We start from the raw sequence: 9220 nt of genomic DNA on the forward strand, positions 1-9220 counted from the left end.
TGGCTAAGCATTTTCTTTGGGATCCATATCTGTTTTATTCCGTTGGTTTGTGGTTGAACCATCTGCTTTGTTGGAATTTTGTTGTTGCATTGTTGTTTGTCCGCTATGTCATTTCTATCCTTCCGCATCCATACTTGTTTTCCTTGTGTTGGTAACCTAGATCTTTACATTGCTGCCGGTGACTTCATATGTCTGTAATTAGCATGTTTGGATTTTACCTGATTGTTGGTCTCGGGTATCATGTTTTTCTTTAATGGCATTTGTGTTGTTGGCTTTGTTTCCAGTGATTGCATGGCTTGCAGTTGATCATGCTGGTATTGCTGAGCAAAAGCTATCACCTGTTGTTCATGTTCATGCTGAATTTTGAGTGCCTTTGCTTTCGAATATATCTACACATTGTACTCTTTTTTCCAAGGTTGCCCCAACATTATTGGGTGTTGTGTGCTTTCATCTGTCACCACATAGAATTTGTGTGGATAAATATATTGATGTATCTATTTATGCAATATAGTCCATCCCAATGTTTTCAACGGGTGTGATGTGCTACTTTCCAGCACTTGAGGAGTAGGATGAAGTTGACCTGTGACTTTGAGCTGTTGGTATAATGCATAAGAGATCAAATTTTCTTGAGCACCCGAATCCAGCAATGCTGTTGATTCAACTTGATTGCTGCCCACTTTGACCTCAATTATTGGCTCCACTGTTTCTTCATCCAACTTCGTCAGTCAAATGGCATTGATTCACAATGGTGGTCCACTTTGTTGTGGTTGTCACAGAAGCCGTCTTTTTGCAATGCGTTCTTGTGCTTTGGCTTGAGCTTCTTCTCGTACTCTCTGTTTTTCCTTCATTCTTTGTTTTCTTTGATGAATTTGTTGGAGAATCTCCTGTGTGAGTGGTAGATGATACCTCCTCAGTCGACATCCACTAATCCAGTTTGGCATTTCTTCACATGCTAATGTAGCAAGCTTGACAGCTCCACTTTGTGATAGATCACTAATCACAAATGGTCCCATCCCTCTCTTTTTAAGTTTCTTGGCATGTTGCTTCAAGGTATAAACAAGTAAGTAATCACCTGTTTTGAACTCTTTGGTACGCACATGTTTGTCAAAAAATTCTTTTTGTCTTCTCTTTTTAGCATAGATTGAAGCGACAGCTCGTAAGCGGAGTTCATCTAGCTTTTCAAGATCATCAATTCTTGAAGAGAGCTCATGCCCTGTCCATTCCAAGCTTTTTGCTACTCGTAGAGTTGGAATTAAAAACTCTATGGGTAGTATATCATTTAGGCCAAACACCATGTTGTATGGTGTTGTTCCTATCGATGTTTTATAGGCTACCCTGTATGCCCATAGTGTTGAGTGTAGCTGCTGATCCCAATCTGTTCTTGATTCTGACACTATTTTAGTGAGAACCGTGCATAGTGTTTTATTAGTGGCCTCAGCTTGCCCATTGGCCTGTGGATGGTATGGTGCGGATTTCCTATGTATGACCATGAATTCCTCTAGCAGATATTCAATGACTTCATTGAGAAAATGTGTTCCACGATCACTGACAATTTCTATTGGTAAACCGTAACGTACAAAAACATTATCATACAAAAATTGTGCTGTGGTGCGTGCATCAGCTTTTTGTGTTGCTTTCGCTTCGACCCATTTTGTGAGATAGTCCGTAGCCACAATGATATATTGGGTATGGGTGCGATATGCAGGGGGTGATATAGGTCCCACAAAATCAATGCCCCATTTTTCAAATGCTCTTGCTCCCATCATTGGCCGTAATGGCATCTCGTCTCTTTTTATTGGCACTTTGGTGCATTGACATGCGTCACAACGCTTTACAAACTCTTTAGCATCCATGTGCAATGCAGGCCACCAAATTCCTGCGGTTAAGACAATTTTTGTTGTCTTATCGCCCGAAAAATGGCCTCCACTTATTCCGCTATGTGCATGTTCAGGATTCAACAGGTATTCGCTTTCACTTGCACAGATTCTAATCTGATTGTCTTTACCTCGCTTATAGAGTTGGTTCCCAATTAACTGAAAGTCACGAGCTTCCAGATCTATAGTTTTTTTTCGTGCTCTTGTGATGTTCTCAGGGAACATCCTGGTGGTTAAGAAGTCAATGATATATTGACTCCATGCAGGTGCTATGTTTATTTGAAACAAAGTTGCGTGATCCACTGGTCGTTTGGAACTACATATAGTACAATTGGTAACATAAAAATGTGTGTCCGCATACATAGTTGGCCAATAAACCCCTAACTGTTTTAATCTCTGGTGTGTCTTCACTGTTGAACAATGAAATGCACAACCCTGGACATGTGCCTCTTCAAGGTAGCACTCGAATTCTTCCAGATTTATACATAATTGTTAACCCTCACGGCTCACGGACACCCTATCACCTACGAGATGGACGTTGTAACCTATGGTGGACATTGTATTATTTATTTGGTAGAGTCAGGTACCGGGCTTGTCGGTCCAATAGGAAATGGGTAAGAGTGATCGCCGATGAGAGGCGCACTCTAACTGGAAATTCAAGGGATTAGTTGGCTAAGCATGGGCGCCCAAGTGTGAATGGGGTGAGCTCATATAAAAGCCAACAAACCTAAAATTCACGGATTCTCTCATTTGTGCAATAGAAGAGTGCTCTTGCTCCATCTTTATCTCTTTCTTCTTCTTCTTCACCTCCTTGTGTGTGTGTGTATGTGTGTGAGAGAGAGAGAGAGAGTGCGATCGAGCATTGCAGCGGCACGACGGCGGTGAAGCAGTTGAGCGTGACGTAGCCGCATCTCCTTCTTCTTTGCGGCGATGAATCCTCCACGGCAGGAGCATAGAGCGGTGAGTGACACACCATTGCCCTCTTTTGAGCTTACTAGTTAAGCTAGTTGTTTGCTTGGAGCCATCAGTGGATCGCACACAGTGTTAGGAAAGTCCCTTGCTTCAACAGTGCGGCAAGGAGCGCAAATTTTTGGCGCCGTTGTCGGGGAATCGCCCTGCACTAAGCCCAAGAGGCACTTTGTGCTTCTTCTATGAGTTGTTTGTAGTAGGAAAGAAGAGGAAGAGGAAGAGGAATGAGTTATTTTTCTGCAAGTTGTTAATTTCTGTATTGTATGCAAGTTCTGTGATTTCTGCATAATCTTGTGTTTTCTGTTTGCACACAGTCTTTGCACAATTAGTAGTCGTTAGCTTGTTCGCAGTGAATGAGTAAGTAGGTAGACAGTTAGCAATTTCTGTTTGCACACAGTCTGTACACAGTTTTCTGTTAAGGTTTGCGTGCACACAGTCTTTGCACAGTAAGGTAGTGAGAGAGAAAGTAGGTGGACAGTTAGCTCACTGTCAGTAAGCAGTTAGTAGAGTGGTTAATAGATTAGTTAGTGGTTAGCAGCACTGTTAGCAGCACTGTTAGTAAGTAGATAAGGTAGTGAGCTGTGAGCTGTTGACAGAAAGGTTAGGTAGGTGTTGACAGTGTGTGTGGCCAAGAAAGGGTCACCTAAACCACGCGCGGTTGTCGCCTAAAAAAAATAAAAATAAAAACGGAAATATTTAAGCGTGAGTGACTAGAGGGCTACACTAAAATGTTGATCGGGATCGGGATCGGGATCATTTGCCCAAGCCCAAGCCCAGGCCTCACTCCTCAGTCTTATGATATATACTAGACTCACTCTTATATATATACCCTACCCCCTCAAGAGGGAATGAGAGCATGTGGGGCAAGTCCTCCACTCTCCTCCCTTCTCTTCCCACTTGCACCCATAGACTTTCTAATTTGGGCCTAGTCCCCTACTAGAAATTGACGGTTTTAGGGATTCCGAGGGCATAAAGTGACCAAACGGAGGGTTGTAAGCACGGCACGTTGTCATGCTGTGACACGTACATAGTGGGAACGCATGCTACAAGATCTATCTTGTATTTTTTTAGATACATAATTATATTTCCTATAGTGTACATATGCATATTTAAGTATAATAATACGCCTTCTATCTCATCCTATTATTTTTCTCAAAGGTAACATATCCTTACTTTACCATCAGAAAATACTATGGGAAAAGCATCAATAGCTCCACCTCTTTAACTTGGGGCAAAAAGCATTGATTTTTTATTTCTACTATTTCATTATCATCTCACACCCTAGCTAGATCCTATGTCTAGGGTAAACTCCAATATATATATATTCTATGTATTTTTTATACTTTTCTTATATTTCTTTTTAAATAGCTACTAGGAGAGAATCAAATCCTAGTGGGACACTAGGTGGCATGATTTCAAAGATACACTTATTTTAATGCATTATTGCAAGAATGATTACAAAAAATTGCAAGGAGCAATGTCATGCTTTCATATGGCATGAGGTGTCCTTTGGAATTAAATGAAAGTCTAGGCTAAGGAGACCACATGAAGACTTTTGGTGCCATAAATGGACCCTATTTTGATGAATTTTTTACACAAGGTTCCAATCCGAATTGGAAAACGATTTTAAAATGAAAATCGTAGCTAATGAGCTGAAGTTTTTGCCCATATTTTTATGTTTTTCTTTGGAGCCACGGTTGAGCTCATTTTCAACTTTTCCAATTCATGTTCACACTGGCTCCTCTCTTCTTGTGTAAACCCTTGGGGGTTCCCTTCACCTATAAAAGGGGACCTCTTCTTCCTTGGAAAGAACGCAAGCATTCAAGCCATTGATGAGAGGAATTCTCGAGGGAGTGAGTAGTAATGCCTAATTGTACTTAGCCATTAACATAAGCCCAAGCCTACACTTTCTCCTAGAGGGAGACTAGCCATTCTTGCAACAAGCTAACCTTGGAAGATCAACTCTAATCAAAGAAGGTCTTGCACTTGGTGTATCAATCAAAGTGGAATTATCCACTCTTCTTCTCTCTCCATCAATAATGGTGTCGAAGGGTTTGTCAATTAAGATGTGTTCTACATTGATGTTTTCTTGATTTCTTGTTGTTTTCATTTTCATCTCTAATTCAAAATATATATATATATATGTATCTAATCTCATCTTCTCAACCAAACCTATCTCTCTCACTCTTAGTAATTCATCCTCTCTACGAATTTTAGGTTCTCCTAGCTACAGGTACATCTCTCCCCGCAGTATCCTTATTACCTACCGGCAAGAATAGGGCTTGGGAGGGAAACTTCTCATCTCTTCACTTCTCTCATATCTACATTTCTCACATACTATCCTAGATGAATAACCCACATGATGATCATTTCTATCGCTTTCACTCTGTACGATCTATTAGAATTAACGTATGGATTAGCCGTAAAATACACTTTCAACAACGTATAGTGTTTCTCTTCGGCCCTGAAAGGCTCAATGAAATACTTCTATCATCGGATCCCATCATACTACCTCTCATAGACTATAATTTTTCTTTTGATGTAAGCGTAGTTATCTTGCTATGAACCAAGAGGATTTGTACACACAATTAATCCCAATCACTAGACAAAATATATATATTATGGTAAGCACAAAACTACAATTCCAAAGAACAATTCGTAGCCTATTTGGTCAGTCAAGATTGAATGCCATTAACTCATCTATTAACCCTTTCATATTACCCATGATACGATATGACCATAGCCTTGATGTTTTCATTTTCGTATTGTTTTGACATTCTCTTTTGTGTTCTTTCTTTGTGTGTGTGAGTGCAAGAGAGAAAGAGTGAGTCTTCTTTGATTGCACTTCTTTCCAAACCCTAGTCTTCATGGCATCTATGGTTTAACTCCTTCATATAGTTTTTGTTGAGTTCTCTCACAAATTCTCACAGCCATAAGCCCGGTGCTTTGCTAGCAAGACCGCAAATTTCTCGACATATTTTTGGTGAACCCGATGCGAATTTGCTAGGGTGAGACTTTGTGGGTAACCATGGGTGATCATGTTGAGCAACAGGGTATGTATTTTGACCCAGCAACAATGCAAATGTTTCAACCATTTGCAATGTTCATGCAACAACAACATGCTACTGAAAGAAGGGAGATTTCAGCAACGAAGGCCATACAAGCGGTCGTCAACAGAATGGATCAGTTCAATGGCAAAGATGTAACCAAGTACTTACGCGAGTATGTGAAGGAGATGGAGCTGCATCGCGTGTCAGAAGGTGAGATGATTCAAAGCTTTGAGCTAGTTGTTGCTCCAGAAATTAGGGAGCATGTTAGGGCAATTAAAGATGGGCATGGGAAAAATTGGGAAGAACTCAAAGTAGCTTTAAAGGAGGAATATTTCATGGAGGACTTGGAGAGAGTGACCAAAAGGACATTCTTAGAATGGGTAGTCAAGCCAAAGCAAGGACTATCAATAACAGAGCTACTTAGGGAATTTGAGTGGCGCTATGCACAACTCACTAGGACAGAAAGGGCCACACTAAATGCAGAGAAGACATATCTTTTCTTACAAGCTGCAGGTAAAGAGTTTCAAGAAAATTTGGAGTTTCTTCTTGAAGATAAAGATGTTGAGAAAGGACTAAAGACCGACTGGAATGAGGTTGAAGGTGCTCTCTCACTGCTTGCCAAATGACAAAGAAGAAGGGACAATATGGTAGTAAACACTACAAGTCCTTCCACCTCAACTTCTGACAAAATGGTAAAGCCTACTTTTATCGCTCCTAAGTTTGATGAGTCCATGCTAGATGAGCTTGTGAAGGGAATGCGTGACTTGATGGTGAAGCTTGCAAAGCTTGACGAAAAAGGCCAACCATCAGGGCCACTTCCTAGGCAAAGACAACAGCCCAAAGAAGGGTTTGTTAATAGATGTATTTGGTGTGATAGTACAGACCATGTAAGAAGGGATTGTGATGATTTTAGTGATGCTTTGTCAAAAGATGTTGTCTTTTTTAAGGATGGTAAAATCCACTTAAGAGAGACAGGTCTACCCTTGAGAACTAACTTTGGGAAGGGGGGAATGCAAACCTTAGTTGAAGATATGGCAACCAAGCATGCCACCTCTTCAGTTGAGGCAGCTACTTATGGAGTAAAAATTGAACATTTTTGTGATGAAGAGGTGAGTGACCATCATGGTCAAATTTGGCCAAATGTCATGCAATTAGCTAAAAAGGGAAAGCTTATAAAAGAGATTCTACATGAAGCAGGTGATTGCATACGTCTAGAAACAGGATGGAATGATCCAGTGGACTCATTGTCAGTGCATGCCTACATTACAAAATGCCAACAAAATGAGGCAATTGTAGAAGAGAAGCGCAGACGTGAGAATGCTGATGAAGGACCATCAAAAAGAGCCTCTAGAAGTGGGGGAATAAGCGAATCAATTCCTTCTCAAACACCCTCAACACAAGGAGCATCTCCCCCTGAAGTACTCATGGAGGAGTCTACAACAGGAAAGAAGAAAGAGCCAATGAAAGGTAAGACAAAAGGCCCAACTTATAAACTACAATCTGATATTGAGGTTGCTACAGATTTAAAGAAAGTCTTGGAGGAAAGGATATTGAATAGCAAGATTGAGTTTACTCTGGGAGAAGTTCTTGGCATTGCAAAGCGTGAATTCCATGAGGAGATCATTGACATCATCAGGAGGAAGAGGCAAACCCTTGCTGAAGTTTCTCTTCCACAGGTTGAAGGGGAAACCTCAAAGACAAAAGGGATGCAACTGCAAAATAAGGAGAATGATGGAGCTGTGGTAGGATGCTACCAATCTAGTGGGAGAGTGAAGCAAGTGTATTTCTCAAATGATGATGAAGAAGTTGAAGATATTCCTAGGAGTTACTATTCACGAAGTCATTGGGCAAGGGCTACTACAGAAACTTTGGTCAAGGTAGGTGATCTTGAAGAGACATTTGTTGCCTTGATTGACCATGGTTCAGAAATAAACATAATGTCAAAGAGTCTCTACAACAAGTGCAAATGGCCGATGGACACAGATCATGGCTGGATGGTAAAAGTGGCGAACAATTCATCCAGTGAATTGTATGCAGCATGTCCAAGTGTGAAGGTAACAATAGGTGATGTAAAGATTGACCAAAACTTCTTTGTACAGGATACATCTTCATATCATCTCATCCTTGGACAACCCTAAATTGTGGGAGTTGGAATGGAAATAAAGGTAATGGACGATGGTTCAGCATATGCTAGAATACGTAGCAAAGATGGTAAACGAGCTGTCCAATTTCTCACAGTCTGTGTAAACATGAAAGAAATCGTGACAACCTCAGAGAACATCCTCCACCAAAGGTAAACAAAGAGTGTCATGATCATAGAGAAATGATGGGTTTTGGCCAAGTACCATTGTAAAGCGGGATTGCAGTGGTATAGAAAGAAAAAGGGTCTCGCTTGATCCAAAAATAGGTGAAAATTTCTCGATGAGCTCCTTGGTAATAAGGAATGGATCAGTATGTTTTACAAAACTTGAAGATTTGAAGAGATATGAAAGGAAATATGTGCATAATGTACAAATAGGCATGAAAAAGAGTGGGTTGCTAAAGCCTACTGAAAATGTTTTGGGTTTGTGTGAACAAGTTTCTTTTGTAGATACTATGGGTGAGCTTGATGCTATAATGAGGTCTAGTTTGCATCTTGAAAATGAAGTTGTGGAAGTTTGCTCTATGGAAATGTATCAAGTAATAGAAGCCTTTAAAGAAAGCCAAACAGTTGGCCCAGAAGTCCATGTTGAAACTAAATACAAGAGTGTAGCAAAGAAGGTGAAACCAGTAGCTTCACCCTTACCACCCAACAACAAGGAAAAGATTGAACAGGCTTCTTTACAACCAAGTTTGCGGAATCCTAAAAAGATCGGGCATACCTTCACAATGGAGTCCTTTCAAGAGTTGCAGATTGGTTGCGAGGAGTTTCTAACACAGGAGGAGACAAAGTGCTTCAATGAAATGCTTTCAAAGCATGGTAAGGCTTTTGCATTTGAGCCACATGAGATAGGATGTGTTGATCCTTATATTGTAGCTCCTATGGTAATTTTCACAATACCTCATGTGCTTTGGAATCTGCGGCCTATTCCGGTTCCAAAGGCTTATTTGCCAAAGTTAGTAGAGCTACTGAATGAGAAAACCAAAATGGGAATCTTGGAGCTTTCTTCTGCTCCATACTCAAACAGGTGGTTCACAGTTCCAAAGCAGAATGGTTCTCTACGCTTCATCCAAGATATGCAACCAGTGAACAAGGTGACAATTAGAAATGTAGGAACAGGTCCAATTGTGGGATAATTTGCAGAGGCGTTTGCAGGGAGGGCAATCTACTCAATGAGGGATCTCTAC

Source organism: Adiantum capillus-veneris, chromosome 11 (genome assembly GCF_014529385.1).
Source record: "Adiantum capillus-veneris isolate H3 chromosome 11, ASM1452938v2, whole genome shotgun sequence".
Classification (NCBI taxonomy): Eukaryota; Viridiplantae; Streptophyta; class Polypodiopsida; order Polypodiales; family Pteridaceae; genus Adiantum; species Adiantum capillus-veneris.